Source organism: Chionomys nivalis, chromosome 12, assembly GCF_950005125.1.
Source record: "Chionomys nivalis chromosome 12, mChiNiv1.1, whole genome shotgun sequence".
NCBI lineage: Eukaryota > Metazoa > Chordata > Mammalia > Rodentia > Cricetidae > Chionomys > Chionomys nivalis.
In genome coordinates this window covers 23,925,004-23,941,223 of record NC_080097.1, presented here as the reverse complement: position 1 = coordinate 23,941,223, position 16,220 = coordinate 23,925,004, and positions in this window count along the sequence as shown.

Genomic DNA, 16,220 nt, shown 5'->3' with positions numbered 1-16,220 from the left:
TGACCCCAGCTAAGAATCTAAGCAATAGTGGAGAAGGCACCTAAACTTTCCTTCCCCTGTAATCAGATTGATAACTACCTTAATTGTCATTGTAGAATCTTCATCCAGTAACTGATGGAAGCAGAGGCAGAGATCCACAGCTAAACACTGGGACTAACTCCTGGAGTCCAGTCATAGATTGGGAGGATCAAAGGGGTAAAGACCTTGATGGGGGTGCCCACAGAAACAGCTGACTGCAGCTACTGTGAGCTCACTAAACTCGGACTGGTAGCCTAGGAAACAGCATAAGACTGAACTAGGCACTCTGAATAAGGGTGATAGATGGTGGGGTCACTAACAGTGGAACCAGTATTTATCCCTAGTTCATGAACTGGCTCTTTGGAACCCATTCCCTAAGGAGGGATACTTTGCTCAGCTTCAATGCAGGGGGAAGGTCCTTGGCCGTGCTTCAAATGATGTGAGAGACATTGTTGAGCCTCCATAGGACACCTCACTGTCTCTGCTGAGTGTATGGGGAGTGGGGTGAGGAGAAGGTGGGAAGAGATGGAGGACAGGAGGGAGAGGGAACTGGGATTGGTAAGTAAAATAAGATTATTTTAAGAGTAAGGGGAGGAGCTTGGTCCTACCTCACTGTGATATGTTTTGTTGATACCCATGGGATGCCTGGCCCTTTCTGAACAAAAACAGAAGAGAAGTAGAAGAGGGTACAGAAGGGAGGTAAAAGGGGGGGGGGGGGCAGGAAAAGAGGATGGAGGGGAAATTGCACTCAGGATGTAAAATAAGTGTAAAAATTTAATTAATAAAATAATACACATGTATATGTACACATATAAAAAAGAGTAAAAAATGAAAAAATGCCATTAAAAAGGTCATCAAAAAGAAAGCATTTGTTAACCACAGTTAATTTCAACTTTATTTCATCAACAAGAAAGTGATAGGACTCTAACCAGTGTGCCACTTTCAAAGTATTCTCAGAGCTAAAAGCTCATTTTCCCTTCAAACATCTGTCGCAGCCCCCTACTGAAGAGGTTCCTCTCAATTTCCTAGACAATTTCATATGGCCTTTAGCTGTATGTTACCTCTCCTAAAGAACTGTTTTGAATATTTCTTTTTTGAACTGTGAGAATAAAGATTTTGCTTACAATTAAACAAGTGTTACATGGGGAAAAGGACGTGAGCATGTTAATAAGATTTAAACATAAAAGCTCTGGGATTTATCAATTTAGTAGTTAAATTATTGATGAGTAAGATTTCACGAATCAAAAATCAGATTTAAGTGTATTTTCAGAGAGCAATTATGTTCAGTCAATTTGTCTTTTAATTAAAAATAAACAAGCGATCTTGTACTTCCATGAAGGTCTTATGGAAAAACTAATTATTGAAAACAATTCACTATGGCTGTTTGAGAATGGAGATTTTGGTATCATTGTTCATTAAAAAAAAAAAAATTCTAGCAAGCATAAAAAGGCAGATCTCACCTAAAAAGATGACTAGGTAGATTATTTTAAAACCAAAAGTGAGTAGCCATGCTTACCTTAGTACCACTCTCCAAGATGGTAATAGATTTGCAAAGTATTTTATTTTTATCATAGAACCAAGAAAAATAATAAATCCAGGCATTTTTCAAATATATTGGTGGAAACTTCAGGTAGGAGAGGGACAGCAAAACATGAGAATCTTTAATACAGCTTTCAAACATTATCTTATGACATTCTTAGAACTTAGGAGGGCCAAAACTAAGGGTCTCTTTTTATAGTGAAGGAAACCACAATCCCAGAGAATTTAGAAAACAATGAGGACACTAAGAGAGACATAGATAGATATAATCTACATTGAAAGTAGAAAAAGACGAGATCTCCTGAGTAAATAAAAAGCATGGGGAGAATTGAAGGTGGGAGGGGAGAGGCGGCTGGGGAAGAGGAGCAGAGAAAAATGTAGAGCTCAATAAAAATAAATTTTAAAAAAGAGTGATAGGCCAAAAAATGAGTTGAGAACCAAATAGCTATTAAGCAGGACCAAGGCAGCCCAATTTGTTTCTAGGTTTGTGATATTCCTGAAATACACAACCATAGAAGTTCTCGATTTTTGTCTCTCTGTCTCTCTCTGTGTGTCTCTCTCTGTCTCTGTCTCTCTGTCTCTGTCTCCGTGTCTGTCTCTCTCTCTCTGTCTCAGTGAGTGTTGGGAGGATGCCCTGTGTAAAAGCGAGTACACTTGTGCTGCAGCCTGGAGTTAGAGATGCAGTTAGCAAGTCAGTCCTACTCTTTCTCCTTACTCAAGGCAGGGTTTTGCTTTTCTGCTTTTTATGTTATTCAAGTTTGATCATGAGTTTAGAGCTTCCAGCTCCTCCGGATTTCCCTGTCTCAGCATTCCACCCCTAATCTCCCTGTAAAAGGGCAGAGATTATAGAAGCCCACACTCTGCAGTTGGTTTTGCATGAGTTGTGTTTAGAAAAGTGTAAACCCTCACACTTGTTCAAAAAGGACTTTTTTTTACAGCTGAAACATCGCACTAGATCACGGTTAAGGTCTTTAATGCTCTTATAGCTTTGTTCTTGGAATTCAATTTAAATACCAAAAGCAAATATTACACTTTTATTCTGAAATGATTATTGGAAATTGTTGACACACTGAATATTTTTAAAAATTTCAAAACATCTTTGAGAAAGCTATTATTAATAATAAAATAGTTGATAAATACTCATCTTTATATTTTATCATTTACTGTAATTCTCATCTCATTTAATAAGCTTTACGTTAATTTTATATCATTTAATCACTAATTTAGCAGTGATTGCTGTCACTTTTAACCATTTTTGTAAAGTCTAAGATGTCTCTAATTGACTATTATTAAAAGAAAGGATTTACATATAGACATTATTTTTGTAATAAAGACATTTTATAGAGACTTTATATAACTAAAGTTCTCTCTCTCTCTCTCTCTGTATATATATATATATATATATATATATATATATATTCTTCTTAAAACAGATATACTAACTATAAGGAAGTACTTTGGTTTTCTATTGATGCAGGCATAGAAGTATAGAAGTTATGTTAGTTTCTGAGAAAGTACAATGACTCAGAATCCAGTTTTGAGGGTTTGAGATTTAAAAAATCTCAGGGAGAGGAAGGTAAATATGGAGGTTTTATTTATTTTATTTTTGGTAAAGTTTTTGCAACACAAATCCTGAGCATCTGAAGCTGAGACAATAGAAAAAAGCCTTCTGTTTCTCAGGACTGATAATTTTTTTCAGACTGGTCCTGCTACATGTGAGTATTTTTGAGCTCAAGATTCATGTATTCATGAAACTGTAGAGGACAGAGTTTGTTGTCAATCATCTATCAATGGTTCACATTAATTCCTCCCTAAAATGCAAGGTTTTAAGCTAAAAGCATTTTTTTTCATTTTAATGCTTATCTTCAAATGTTTCTGTAAGCTCCCAACAGATTTCAAAATTCAAATAAATAAATAATAGGTAGTTCAGTTTCTAAGATTTGTTTGCTTACTTCTTCTGTGCCTGTGCCGAGGGGTTCAGTTAATGCCTGGTACATTTGGGTCACTGCCAATAACTAAATAGGTAAACGAGGGAAATATTTAAATATATCTATTTTTAAATATTGCTGCACAGCAGAGATTTCTACCCCAGATGTTTTAAGATCTGAAGACTTGTCCAGTCTCTTATTTCTCTTAGAAGAACTAATTCAGTTTATAAGCGTGTGTGTTTTTCAAGAGCAACTGATTGTTATGCTATGTAGTCTATCAAATGCTTAGACCAACAAGTTTCTACGCGTATTTCTTTTGAAAAAGGAACACTATGTAACAGATCATTCGTTTTTACGACTCATTTAAAGTTCCCTTGGGATAACTATAGACCTCATTGTTAAAAATGCAAAGCACAACAGGTTTCTTAGTCACCGTGCTATGGCTTGATATTCAATTTACATTATGAGATATTAAAAAATAGAAATTAATTTGTCTTTGGTGTTTAGAGGTAAGGATGCTAAAAACTGATTATGTCTAAAGCCATTAAGATGTAGCCCCTATGATTGGGTCATGACAGATTTACGAGAGAGAGAGAGAAAGAGAGAGAGGAGAACATGTACATACATTCAAATCCATATGTTCCTGTGCCTCTTGTTGGGAGATGCCTTGGGCTGATTCAGGAATTTGAGAACAAGAATATTGATGACATTGTACTTTTAGAATCTAAAATTAAAATAAATGTTTTGGGACTAGGAGAAATGGCTCAGTGGCTAAGAATATTTGTTCTTGCAGATGACTTGAATTTTATTCCCAGCACCCACATGATAGCTTACGATTACTGATAAGCCCGGGGGATATGTGAAAGCAAAATATTGACACACATAAAATCAATTAATATAAAAATACTGAACTTCTTTCCTTTATAATATCACCTTAAATTAGATATACAGTTAGAGCAACAGAAAAAAATAACAAACATTGTTTCCTTTTTAGCAGAATCCTTTAAAGATTTGCCCAGAGCCATTCACTTAAACAATTAATCAAAGATATTTATATATTTCTTATAGTCTTATGTACAATAACTAACCAAGGAATAAGTATCAAATGGGTTATTTTCACTAACTCTTGAAGGTAAATTCATATCTTTTTTTTTTTTTTTTTGATTTTCGAGACAGGATTTTTCTGTAGCTATAGGTGCCTGTCCTAGAACTAGATCTTATAGACCAGGCTGGCCTTGAACTCACAGAGATCCACCTGCCTCTGCCTCCCAAGTACTGAGGTTAAAGATGTGCGCCACCACTGCCCAGTGTAAATTCATATCTTAAGCATTGTTCTGGGTGACAGTTTTTCAAAGTTTTAATTTCTGATATTTGCAGACAATTAATTTGCACTTGTCACCTGAAAACAAGGTGACTGTCGAGTAACTCATTTGTTCATTGTGTCCTTTGCCTTAATATTTAATATTGACTCAATCTGCATTTAAGATGGAATAATATGAGGCTTTAAGTTTTTTAAACACCAATGATAGCTTATGCTGGAGATAATGCAGAGTAAGAGGAACACTCCTCCATTGCTGGTAGGAATGCAAACTTGTACAACCACTTTGAAAATCAGTATGGAGGTTTCTCAGAAAATTGGGAATCAACCTACCTCAGACCCAGCAATACCATTTTGGGCATATACCCAAGAGATGGTCAATCATACTACAAGGACATTTGCTCAACTATGTTCATAGCAGCATTTTTTTGTAATAGCCAGAACCTAGAAACAACATAGAAGCCCCTCAACTGAAGAATGGATAAAGAAAATGTACATTTACACAATGGAGTACAACTCAGTGGTTAAAAAAAATGACATCTTGAAACTTGCATGTAAATGGATGGAACTAGAAAAATCCTCCTGAATGAGGTAATCCAGACCCAGAAAGATGAATATGGTATGTTGTGGGAGACTGCTTGTTTGTTCCCTAGCAGCCCAGACTCCCAAAATAATCATCTGTGTTAATTTTCATATGGTTTGGCCAATAGCTTAAACGTATTTCTGGCTAATTCTTATATCTTAAATTAACACATTTCTATTATTTTATATTTTACCACAAGTTTTGTGGCATACTGACAAGGTTCTGGAACATCTGTGTCTAGCCTTGGCTACATGGCTTCTCTCTGACTCCGCCTACTCTCTCTTTATATTGTTTCCAGCCTGGCTATATTATTTTAAGCCGTTGGCTGAAAGCAGCTTCTTTATTAACCAATCGTATTCAGAGGCTCCCCACTCATTCCCTGACGCTCAGACCTAAAATATCACCCAGAAACTAAATTACTTGCAATACTGTTTGGCGAATAGCTTGAACATATTGCTAGCTAGCTCATATATCCTAAACTAACAGATTTCTGTTAAATATGTGCATCACCATGGGATTGTGGCCTACCAGCAAAGTTTTGGCAGGCTTCAGCAAATATGTCTGTGTTTGGCAGCAGCTACATGGCTCTTTTCTGACTACTGCTACCCTCTCTTTATATCTTTTCCATCCTGGCTATAATCTGTTAAGCCATTGGCCAAAAGCAGCTTCTTTATTAACCAGTGGTATTCACAGCATACATGGGAAACCCCACATCAATGCTATGTTCTCAATCATAAGTGGATATTAGCTATAAAGCAAAGGATAATAAGCCTATAGACCACAACCCTAGAGAAGCTAAGTAACAAGATGAACTAGAAGGAAAGCATACATAGATCCACCTAAAAAGGGGAAACAGAAAAAATTGGGAGCATGGTGGTGGGGGGAGGAGGGAGGGCAGAAACTGAAGATGAAGGGAGAAGCGGGGGTGGGAAGAGAACTTGAGGGAACAAAATAATCAAATGGAGGAAGGACAGAGATGAGAGCAAGGAAAGAGATATTTTGATTGAAGGAACCATTGAGGGTCTAGCAAGAAACCTGGCACTAAAGAAATTTATAAGAATGACCCCAGCTAAGACCCTAAGCAATAGAGGAGAGGGGCCTGAACTGGCCTTGCCCTGTAGTCTGACTGAAGAATATCTTAAATATCATCATAGAACCTTCTGTAGGGATAAGTCCTGCCCCTTAGGGGGTGTGTTCGCCTCAGGCTAATGTTTACCTATAAATCTAGCGAGCTTGCTAGCAGCGCTTGCTTCTGCTTTCCTGGTCTCAGCGGGAACCGTGGTTCTGTAAGTCTATTTCCTCATTAAAGCTATATATATATTTTACAATCTGTCTGCATTCGTTTATGCTGTTACAACCTTCATCCAGCAAATGATGGAAACAGAGAAAGAGACCTGAGTTGGAGTACTGGACTGAGCTCCCAAAGTCCAGTTGAAGAGCTGAAGGAGTAAGAATACGAACAAAGAGGTCAAGACCATGATGGGTACACCCACTTAAAGAGTTTACCACTATGAACATAGTTGCGCATATACTTTTGTTGTATGATAGGGCATCTCTTGGGTATATTCCCAAGAGTGGTATTGCTGGGTCCAGGGGTAGGTTGATCCCGAATTTCCTGAGAAACCGCCACACTGATTTCCAAAGTGGTTGCACAAGTTTGCATTCCCACCAACAATGGATGAGTGTACCCCTTACTCCACAACCTCTCCAGCAAAAGCTATCATTGGTGTTTTTGATTTTAGCCATTCTAACAGGTGTAAGATGGTATCTTAAAGTTGTCTTGATTTGCATTTCCCTGATCACTAAGGAAGTTGAGCATGACCTTACGTGTCTTTTGGCCATTTGAACTTCTTCTGTTGAGAATTCTCTGTTCAGCTCTGTGCCCCATTTTATAATTGGGTTGATTAGTTTTTTACAGTCTAGTTTCCTGAGTTCTTTATATATTTTGGAGATCAGACCTTTGTCAGTTGCGGGGTTGGTGAAGATCTTCTCCCAGTCAGTGGGTTGCCTTTCTGTCTTAGTTACAGTGTCCTTTGCTTTACAGAAGCTTCTCAGTTTCAGGAGGTCCCATTTATTCAATGTTGCCCTTAATGTCTGTGCTATTGGGGTTATACGTAGGAAGTGTTCTCCTGTGCCCATGTGTTGTAGAGTACTTCCCACTTTCTCTTCTATCAGGTTCAGTGTGTTCGGACTGATATTGAGGTCTTTAATCCATTTGGACTTGAGTTTTGTGCATGGTGATAGATATGGGTCTATTTTAATTCTTCTACAGATATGTTCATAGCAGTATTGTTTGTAATAGCCAGAAACTGGAAACAACCTAAATGCCCTACAATGGAAGAATGGATTAAGAAAGTATGGAATATATACATATTAGAGTACTACTCAGCAGTAAAAAACAATGACTTCTTGAATTTTGCATGCAAATGGGCAAAAATAGAAAACACTATCCTGAGTGAGGTAAGCCAGACCCAAAAAGAGGAACATGGGATGTACTCACTCATAATTGGTCTCTAACCATAAATAAAGGACATTGAGCCTATAATTCGTGATCCTAAAGAAGTTAAATAAGAAGCTAAACCCAAAGAAAAACATATAGGCATCCTCCTGGATATTAACCTTCATCAGGTGATGAAAGGAGACAGAGACAAAGACTCACATTGGAGCACTGGACTGAAATCCCAAGGTCCAAATCAGGAGCAGAAGGAGAGAGAACATGAGCAAGGAACTCAGGACCGAGAGGGGTGCACCCACATACTGAGACAATGGGGATGATCTTTCGGGAACTCACCAAGGCCAGCTGGACTGGGTCTAAAAATGCATGGGATAAAACCGGACTCGCTGAACATAGCGGACAATGAGGACTGCTGAGAAGTCAAGAATAATGGCACTGGGTTTTGATCCTACTGCACGTACTGGCTTTGTGGGAGCCTAGGCTGTTTGGATGTTCACCTTACTAGACCTGGAAGGAGGTGGGAGGTCCTTGGACTTCCCAAAGGGCAGGGAACCCTGAATGCTCTTTGGGCTGCTGAGGGAGGGGGACTTGGTCGGCGGAGGGGGAGGAGAATGGGAGGCGGTGACGGGGAGGAGGCAGAAATCTTTAATAAATAAATTAAAAAAAGAAAGAGTTTACCTGAGCTAATGGGAGCTCACCAACTCCAGCAATGTGCCTTACCCTCTCTGAGGAGTGGATGGGGGGTGCTGTGAGGGAGTTAAGTGGAGGGAATAGGAGGAGGGGAGGAAATGGGAACTGTGATTGGTATATAAAATGAAAAAAAGATAGTGTTTTCTTTTAAATTAAAATGAAATAAATTTATAAGAGTCATTTTAGATAAGGCTAAACAGAATAATTGATAACTTCTTAACTAATAAGATGCAAATTGCAATTATTTACAATTCAATAAACATGAAAGATGACTTCCTATTAGTTGGAAACTTTTCAATTTTAATATGCATAAATTGTCATATGGAGAATGTTCTACTGACCTATGGAGTGAAAAAAGAAATCAGTCATAATCAATATGTTGAATAAAGGCAATGCTTAATTTTATTCTTTCTGCAAAAAATAATTATGAATAACTGTTTTACCATTTTTCTTCTTCCCACAGAATCATACAAAAATAAACTTCTGTTTATTGTCCTCTCGGTAGAGGCCTCGGATTTTGAAAGAAATATTCAAGAGTCATTTTTGCAAAAATACAATAGCTTTTGCTCATGACTCCTCAAGCACCATTTATGATTTTCCTTTATATGAGTAGTTTGAAAGTACTATTGATTATGTATATTTCTTCAAATACTTCACTGTGCAATCATTCACACGGGGAGTGCTGGATAATATGAGTATGTTTTGCTGCACCCAGCTGATATTTGTTACTGATATATGCTGGTTACAGTTATCATAACTGTGAACTTATTCAATACTGTTTGAAAACATGATCTTCACTGACTTTTTTTTCATATAGAGAAACAATAATGAAAATCTATGGAAATTTGCATTTAGTGCAATGTAAATGAAAATCCAACCTTCATGTTTAAAAGTTTTGCTGAGGATCAGTGTTGTCTGTGACTATAGTGCTCTTTCTTTTTCTGTTTTTTTTTTTTTTTACTTTTTTCTCTTTTTTATTAGATTTTTTTTCTTAAAAAGATACCAATCCAAATTCCCACTCCCTCCTCCTCCTATTCCCTCCATACACCCTCCATCCCACCCCCACTAATCCTAAGAGAGGGTAAGGCACTTTGTTTTGTGGAAGGTCCAAGGCCCTCCCCACTACATCTAAGCTAAGGGAGGTATACAGACAAAGAGAAAAGGATCCCAAAACGCTAGTACATGCAGTAGAGATAAATTCCAGTGCCACTGCCAGTGGTCCCTCAGTCTGCCCCAGCCATGCAACTGTCAACCACATTCAAAGGGACTAGTTTGGTCCTATGCTTGTTCCTTTCCAGTCCTGCTGGAGTCGGTGAGCTCCTACTGGGTCAGGTAAACTGTTTCAGTGGATGAACCCTTCATGGTCTTGACCTCTTTGTTCATATTCTCATTCCTTCTACTCTTCAACTGGACCTTGGGAGCTCAGTCCAGTGCTCCGAAGTGGGACTCTGCCTCTTTTTTTATCTGCTGTTGTACAAAGGTTCTATGGTGATATTTAAGATAATCATCAGGATCTCTGTGAGTTCGAGACCAGCCTGGTCTACAAGAGCTAGTTCCAGGACAGGCTCCAAAACCACAGAGAAACCCTGTCTCGAAAAAACAAACAAACAAACAAACAAAAAACAAACAAACAAACAAAAAAAGATAATCACCAATCTGACCACAGTGCAAAGCCAGTTTGGGCACCTCTCCTCTATTGTTTAGGGGGTCATCCTTGTGGATTCCTGGGAATTTTTCTAGAGCTAGATTTCTTGCTAACCCCATAATGGCTCCCTCAATCAAGATATCTCTGTCCTTCCCCCATCTCAACTATCCCATTCCCTCAAGTACTCTTTCAAGAAAATTGAACAAAGTATAGCACTGAAATGTTCTTATAGCATACATGAACTAGGACTTTCTAAAGGCTTATGTATTTATGTTAAGAAGTAAAATAATCACATTCTCCCAAAGAACATTTTATCTAATAAAAAATTGAAAGATGTGCTGTTTATATTAGAAATATATGTGGATTTCTTGTATATTCAGCTCCTGACATATTCTCAGCTTCTAACCTCATCATCTCGGCACAATGTAAGGCACTGCTAGCATATTCTCATGTGGGCCCTGTGCTCACTACTTGATCACACTTGCATTAACTTGCTATTGATATTTTGTAGCATGAAACAGACAATGTTTTTGTTTTTATTTTATGCTTTTGATAATAGGCTGCTATTTACCTCTATACAGTTGTTTCACCAGATTTAATCTTTATTGGCAAGACCCCTGATGACAAAATTTTAACATTAATGATGCCCTTTCATTTCTGATAAATCTTTTAACATATTTAAATCCCATTATTGCTGATGAAGCATAAGAGATATCTTGAAAACCTTTTTAGACATGGTGATTTTTTTTTTTTTACTTATTCTGTAATGCCACAAAAATTGTGTTATAATCAGAATCTTACTAGAATAGAGTTGGGTGATTTTCCACGGGACTCTTCATTAAGGAGGTCAAGTTCTTCTTAAACCTGAAATGCTAAAATGGCTCCAGGAAGAGTACAAGATGTTGTTACCTCAGCACTGCCTGACCCTCATACAGTATATTATGTCTTACCCTAAAACTATATCTCAATACTAAAAAAGTCCAATTAAGTCCCCAATACAGTTTATACTAGTAAATTGTATTATAAATAAAATTAAACTATAAACTGTTAATAATGTGGTATCCAAATATCATAATTTATTGGTTCCTCATTGAGATAGTCTTGCTATGTAACCTAGCCTGGCCTCAAACTCATGCCAATCACTTGCCCTCATTCTTCAGAATATTGGGTTCAGAGGTGTGGACCAACATAGAGATGTTTACAAAACTGAAAACTGCATATGACCCTGAAGGAAAACTCCAGAAAGGAGTCTCTGCAGAGACTCACTGACTGATTAGAATTTCAGTGCTGAGGAGGTTGGAATGTTGCAGATCCAGATACTAAGTAGCTAAGTTCTATCTAGCCTCACCTGATTGTCTGCCAGTGGTATCAGAAGTATCATTTTGTAGCAGTAGGTAAAGTTGTTTTTTTTTTTTTTTTTTTGTGTGTGTGTGTGTGTTTTTCTTTGTAACCTACTGAGTTAGCTGACCACTCATTTCTTCTGACCCAAAGGAGTTTGGACACAGGGATGAGAAGCTTAAGCATTTAGTTATCACAAATTTTTTCAAATAATGAAAGTTTCATCCATTTAGTCTCTCCCTATGTATATACAACATAGATATGAATTGGCTCTGTGGGTTAAGTGAATAATAATCATAATTGCATGGTTCAGAGAGCTCTATAAATCTAATATAGTATAAAATTTATCAAAAAGTTTGTGTAAAACAAATTTGCGAAATTTGTGTAACATAGAAATACAAAAGACTGGAAATTTAAGATGTCACTCTAATGGCCTTTTAATATTTACCAACATTTTAAATATACAATAGTAGTTTAAAATGCAATATTACATTATATGTTTTCTTCTCACACTGACACTGTGACACAAACTTTCCTAACTTATTCTAAACTTTCATTTTTAGATAGGGTCTCACTTTTTATCCATGATTGCCATGGAACTCCTCCCTATGTAGATAAGAATGACCTTGAACTCACAGAGATTAATCTGACTCCATAGTACTGGGATTAAAGTGAGTAATCCCAAGCCTGACTCTTCTTTTAAACATCTTACAATGGATGGCTAAAGATAATTTTTATCTCCCAATTAATTTCAAATTACAATTACATTGATGTTAATTTTAATTTTATTTTAGTAAACACAATTTGACTGTATTATTTAACCACTGGAAAAAAATTACATGATTGACAAATGATTAATGAATATATTTTAGTTATTTTATATTAATCAACAGATTTTGTTAAAAAATAGTTTGAGTTAATTCTATTTAGTCTATATTATTTCCACGGACACTAAATTAACTTTCAATAGCATAGGTACTTTCCAGTATTATATTTATATATATTGGATATTTTGCTACAGTATTTCAATTTCACATACCAAGTGAAAAAATTTTTGCATGTGTTATTGATCTTTAATTCTTGTATATTATTTTGATGAAGAGGATTATTTGCTTGGAGTGAGTGAATAGAAAGAGTTAATAGCAGAGGGTGGTGATTTTGTTCACTAGGTAGAATACATCAAATCCAGGACTTGATTCTCACTTTCACATAAACTGAACCAGGCAGCATGTGCCTATAAGACTAGTACTTGACAGGTGGAGGAAGGAAGATCAGAAGACAAGATAATCTTCTCTTGCATGGGTTAGAAGACAGCATAGAACATGCTAGATTCTATCTTAAAGGAAATTAACTCAATTCAATTGGTTGGATGAACTTGGCTTTAACATAAAATAATAGGGAGACTTTATTAAGGAATTTATTCAACACTGTAGAGAAATGCAATATGTAGATATAATTGTGAATGATTTGCTAAGATAATTGTGTATAGAAGACAAAATCGTGAAATCTTTTATTTATGTCTGTCATGCACAATGAGGTGAACATAGTTACATACTGAGAGGCAGCTCCTGAAGAAAGCTTGCACAATGAGAGTGATGGGGATGCTGACCACTCAAGAGACAATGAGAATTTGATAAACATTAAAAATTACACATTTTAAATAACAATATGCTCCATTTTACAACATTTTTCCTTATTTGCATGTTAATTTCTAAGCCATCATTAGGAGAAAGTCAATGAACATGATTATTATCTCTTCTTCATTCCTGAGGACAGTGGGGCTGTAGAAAACTTGATTTGTCAAGAGGACATTGATTGAATTTTCTGAATTGAAATTAAGACTTTAGACTTTCAATACTAAATGAATTTTCTTCCTTCACAAGGTCCTTCTTTTTCTAAATAGGTAAGTCTGCGGTCTTTGTGTTTAGATTGGAGGATTAGTCGTGAGCCTGGACTCCCAGGCATTTTAAAATCACCAGCAAGTAGACTAAGTCAGGGGGTTGACATGAAAACAGTCAAAGAAATAAATGGCCAATTTTCTCAGTTTGGCATACTGTAAACAATTTCTTAAAGTAGATTAATGTAGGTAATTTATACCTATGCTGACAATTTTAAGAAAGAAAGAAAATGGCAGTCTTTGGAGCCTTAGCAATTTTTATTCCTTTCAACTTCTCTTCCTCATATGTCATCTTACCTTGGAAATCAATAAAAAGGATTCTCTTTTAAACCCATTTATGTTCAGATTCAACCCTGAATTCAACAAGTGCTTCAAAAAGACAAACTAACCTAGTTTTCTAGACCCCATGAATTTGCTCTGCTGGATATAGATGCCATTTTAGATTCCTCTATGTCCCAAAGCTTATTTCTGAACACAGTTTCTCTTTTTAATACAATCTCCATCTTTCTTCTCTTATCCTTGCTGACATTTCATTTCAATCAGGGTTGAGACCTTGCCTTCAATCTTTTGGAATCAACTTTTGATGGAGATAGGTGGTTTGTTAACAGCAGTGGTACCTATTAGAGCAGTGGTGGCTGTCAGTCTTTGATTTTTCTCCACCTACGGGTCACTGTTTATCTTATTCCTGTCTCTTTTAGAAATTTCAGTGAACTTAAGAAATATATTTAAAAGCCAATTTACTACTTTGAAAAGTGATCTCTTCCTTTTGTTGTTGTTTTTGTTATACACAAGGACATAAAATAACATTTTGAGAGTTGTCTTGCTTTATTATCCCCAAAAAGTATCAGAGAAATGAAGAAGAATGTTCCCTGCATGGAAGCTATTACTTTTAGAAGTGGCATTATGCCTTAAGCCCAATAATGAAGATCCTGGAAAATGGCTGTTTCTTATCTTTTAAAAAAAGCACTATGTTTAAAATAACAAGTTTTAATATATTGCATTGTCTCTGATATTATCAAGTAAACAGACTGCTAGATGATAGACTTTTTGCAATATGGAAAGATAAATTTAGAGATTTTATTAGAAATGACTCTTTTTTTTGTATTTGCAAAAGCAAGAATATCATAAATTAAAAGAATCATAAAAACGATTCCAAGATCATTTGGCTTTAAGAAATTAGTAATCAAAAGCATAAAATGATATACTTAAAGTTTTAAAAATTACTCATAAATAAACCTAACTTGAAAGGCCACAAATTGCGCATAATGTAGGACTCATAATTTTGAACTTGCATGTTTTATGTTTCAAAATAAGAAAAAGATTACTGTGACAAACGTTTCGTGTGATGCTGTAGATAACCGTAGAAGTTCCCGTGTGCAGTGACTATAATGATGTCTGACTATATTATCTAAAGGGACAGTCCCGAGATGCGCGCAACTTTTACTAACACCATAACAATTAAGTGAAATATAACAATACCATGGGAAAGGAATTAACTTGGGCTTGGAAGTCTCAATATTTTAGTGAATAGCGGCTATTGTTACTGCTCTGCAGAAATTTAGAATATCATAGGGAAAGGACTGTGTAGTATAGGGAGGGGTCAGTCATCTCCTGACATCATGGTAGCACAAACAACAAGAGGCTGAGGACAAGATACACCCCTTAAAGCAAACACCTCTTGTCTGCTTTTCCCCTTCGAGGCCTAACCGCCCATAATTTCTACTACCTTCAGTAGTCCATTCAATTTAGAATCATCAGTGACTTAGTATCTTAAGTGAAAACTCTCATGACTCAGCTGTTTCTCAAAGAGCATGATGTTGTTTTGGAAATGAAAATGTCACACTAATCCTCATGTTCTGCAGTCAAATAGTGAATCTCACAATAGACAAGATATCCTGAGAAAAGTGGGAGCATGGGGGTGGTGGTGGTGAGGGAGGACAGAAGAGGAGAGAAAGGGAAGAAGGGAAGGGGAGAGGAGAACCTGGGTGAACAGGATAGTCAGGATGGGGGAAGGACAGAGAGGGCAAGCAAGGAAAGCGGTATCTTGATTGATGGAGACCTTAAGAGGCTAGCAAGAAACCTGGCAATAGGGAAACTCCCAGGAATCCACAGGGATGACCTCAGCTAAGATTCTAAGCAATAGTAGAGCCGGGCGGTGGTGGCACACGCCTTTAATCCCAGCACTCGGAAGGCAGAGGCAGGCGGATCTCTCTGAGTTCGAGGCCAGCCTGGTCTACAAGAGCTAGTTCCAGGACAGGCACCAAAGCTACAGAGAAACCCTGTCTCGAAAAACCGAAAAAAAAAAAAAATAGTAGAGAGGGTACCTGAGCTGTCTTTCCCCTATAATCAGATTGGCATCATAGAACCTTCATCCAGCAACTGTTGGAAGCAGATGCAGAGATCCACAGCTAAGCACTAGCCGACCTTCCAGTTCCTGTCTCAAGGGATGTGCCAAACTTTGTTGACTTCCTATGGGCAATCCTACCCCCGCTGAGAGGTGGATGGGGAGAGGGGTGGGGAGGATGTGACTGAGGGTGGGAGGGAAAGGGAACTGGGATTGGTATGTAAGATGAGCTAAGATTGTTTAAAACATAAATAACCAAAAAAGAAAAATATTAGTGCAGGGGAAACCAAATGATATGGAGAGCCAGTCCTAATTTTTAATTAGCAAACTAAGTTCATGACTTTGATAATAGTTAAATAAAATGCAGATAGCTACAGTATCATGAGAAGAAAATATTGGAAGTCACAGAAAGGGGATAAAATAGTCATAATATTTTAAAATATGGTTTCCCATCTATTTTTATAT